Source organism: Sinocyclocheilus rhinocerous, unplaced genomic scaffold (assembly GCF_001515625.1).
Source record: "Sinocyclocheilus rhinocerous isolate Xijiao unplaced genomic scaffold, SAMN03320098_v1.1 scaffold36, whole genome shotgun sequence".
NCBI lineage: Eukaryota > Metazoa > Chordata > Actinopteri > Cypriniformes > Cyprinidae > Sinocyclocheilus > Sinocyclocheilus rhinocerous.
The window spans coordinates 359,385-362,783 of record NW_015664459.1 but is presented as its reverse complement, the minus strand read 5'-3'; the positions used below and the strand labels follow the sequence as shown (position 1 = coordinate 362,783).

The window sequence follows — 3,399 nt, the reverse complement described above, 5'->3', positions numbered from 1 at the left end:
AACTTTCCTGGGTATATATTTTTGTAATAAAACAATTCTGTTTCATAAAATTGGTACTGATAACAGCTTAACATTATTTACCTTAGCTTACCTTTGGGGTTTTTGCTATTATATTCCAATATCATTATGCCTCAGTTAGCTAGTTATAGATTAAGAGTTGTTGTTAGATGACTTGCTGCTGTGTATAATAATTTATGTTGTTAAAATAAAATTTTGTTCTGTAAATGCATTGTCTGCTGGTTTATTTAGCTACTTTTCAGTACACCACATTAAGTATGCCACTCAGTACTTACTTTGAATGTTAAAGTGCAAATTAACACCTGACCACTCTTGTGGGTTTGCTACTGTTGCAATTAAACATCGTAGAAGGGTAAAAACATTGGTATGATGTAAGCAACACAGCTACAACAAATAAAATTGATAATGGGTGTGTTAGATTTATAATGTGGAAATAATCAAGCATTGACAATAATCAAGTCAAGTCAAGTCAAGTCACCTTTATTTATATATTTCTGTATTTGACATTGAGAGAATAGGTCGTACTTTAGATATATTTTTGAGATGGAAAAATGCAGTTTTACAAATGCTAGAAACGTGGCTTTCTAACGAAAGATTGCTATCAAATAGCACACCTAGGTTCCTAACTGATGACGAAGAATTGACAGAGCAGCCATCAAGTCTTAGAGAGTGTTCTAGGTTATTATATGCAGAGTTTTTAGGTCCAATCAGTCGTATTGGCAGCACCAAGGGGCCCCCAAATAAAATTCTGCTTTGGGCCCTATAAAGGCTTGAGCCGGCCCTGGCCCTGCATTGCAAAATTGCTAGGAGTGAGCACGAGGACCAAATAATGGAGAATGTCAGAAAAAGGGTTGGCAGTGAGAGACACATACAGTAGTATTTTGGATGAGGAGCTGGACGCATTAGTGTCAACTGTAAAATCCAGACTCTCTTAAGGCCCGTTCACACCAAGCACGATAACTATAAAGATAACGATAAAGATATAGTTCTAAAAATCGTTCTCAATATTAAAGAATAGCATAGTTCACACCACAACTATAACGATAACGATACAGAGGAACGATATCGTTGTGATCACTTTCAAAACGATTTTTTCCCCCAGCTGATGAACGATATAACACTGAGAGCCAATCAGAATCCATCCTGCTGTAAAGAGTTCAATAATTTAAAGTGGTAGACGCATGTGCGCTTTAGAATAAACAGACGATATTGTTCGCTGGTGTGGACGCTAATATCATTATCTTTATAGTTATCTTTATAGTTATCGTTCTTGGTGTGAACAGGGATTTATGCTGGATATAGAATGGTGAAGGGTTTGCTGCAGGCTATGGGGCATAGAGCGCAGTGGGAAAGGATCCGGGCATCCATCCACCAAGTTGATAGTGCAGGCATTATTTCTAGGCTGACACAGTTAGCCGTAGGACATATTCTGTGCCCAGCCCAGGAGCATTGATGCACATTGATACCAACCACAAGCTCATATGGTATGCATATACTCATCCTGAAACAGTAACAGAAATTTTATTATCTGACCGTTGATTTTAATTGTTTTAACTTTATATAAATTTCTCTAAAAATAGATACAACATTGTGATCTTCGGGGGTATCGATGTTTTTTCTAGAATGGTATTTAAGTATATTTTACTACCCAACTTTTTAAAAATATCAGGGTCTTTAAATGTAACCCTGTCTAATTATGGGAGCAAATAAAGTAGTCATAGCCAAAAAAATGACAAAAGTAGGTAATTTGTGTTTATAGCTGTAAAGATATCAAAGATATCAAAATTACATTGTCACAGAATGTACTCAGAATAATTGTATGCAGAATATATTAAATCACACAAAAAAGGTTTTCGCATTTCATATTGTATTGATATCAGAATCACACACTCTAGACTGAAACTGCCTATTTTTCGTATGTTACACAGATCATGTACCTAGATGGTGCAACCAATAATCTGGCTTCAACCACCCTGTACTTTTTCCAATGTTCTGTTCAAAGATTTGGTCTTCCACTTCAGTAAATATTGCCTATAATTAATTTGCTTTTGTGTTAGAGCAGGGTGCCAGATCCTGCACTAATATATTATCCTGAACACATACATCAACTGGTTCAACTTTGTTTTACTAGTGGATGATAAACTAGTCTGTTGACAACAGGCTTTGACAGTGTACTGATGTCTTTCAGACTGACAACTGCAATCACATACTTTATATTTTATTAGAAGTAAAATGGTATTTGTACTAGTGTAAATGAATGTTTGTTGTAAAATAGCCACATTTAAAATGTTCTATGTACATAATTTTTCTTTTTAGGGTCAGGGGAGACCAAGGGGTTGAAATTGTAGAAGTGGTTCGTATGATGTTCTCTGTTCGAGGTACAGGAAGAAGCAGCTTCATTGCAGGGAAAAGTGTCCACAACAAAAGGTGAGTCTGTTACACTTAGCCAGTGGTTCTCAAACTGGGGGTCGTGGCCCCCTGGGGGCCTCAAGATGGATCCAGGGGGGCCACGGTTTTTGTGGCATTTTATGAAATATAGAAATTTATCATACATTTTGTGCAATCAAAAATCAGAAAAAAAGCACACCAACCAAAAAATTTGATGTTAAAGCATTGTATAATTGAATATGTTTTTGGTCTAATTAAATGTTTTTTTTTTTCAGATTTAAAAGTATTTTTCAGATTTTTCATTGGGGGGGTCAACACAAAGGAATGCACCCCGCACAAGGGGGGCCTTACAGCAAAAACGTTTGAGAACCACTGCATTTAACAATTTATTCAGTGCAGTGCATTTGTAACTAAACATTTAATACATTACCAGAATAGAGAGGCTCTGGAGAGATATCTGGGTTGCAGTCACAAGCATCTACTACAATGTGCTTCATCGGTTGGAGGAAGAAGGGCAGCTGGATGTGTTGAATCGTATGCATCTCTTCTGTTGTCACTACGTGTTCATTCCGCGACTGCAAGCAAATCTGGACACCTTTTGTGATGGATGGGACAATCACCCTCTAAGTACAGAGGGAAATCTGACTCCAGATCAGCTGTGAGAGCTGGGAGGACATCAGGTCTTGAGTCTTCCAGAAAATGAGGTCTTGTATGTTATTTGAATGTATGTCTCCTAACATTTAATAGAATTGAAAATTAACAAAGTTAAAAAGTTTCACACATGGCAGGACTACATGACATGACTATTTCAGTTATTATTGTGATGTGATAAAAGTTCAGATATATTTTATCTCCTTGACACAGGACATCCACAATCCCTTGATTGACTGGGAAAGCTGTGGCCTACCACAAGAGCCTAACTCAGGCATCCAAGTACCAGAAATAGAGTGCCCGCTAACTGCAGAGGCAGAAGGGGAACTTAGGGTTGTGATA

The 3,399-nt window shown here is 37.2% G+C and overlaps 1 pseudogene; it reads left to right on the top strand.

Moving 5' to 3' along the window:
• Positions 1–423: 423 nt before the first annotated feature.
• Positions 424–3,068, top strand: LOC107730101 (uncharacterized; annotated as a pseudogene).
• Positions 3,069–3,399: the final 331 nt, after the last annotated feature.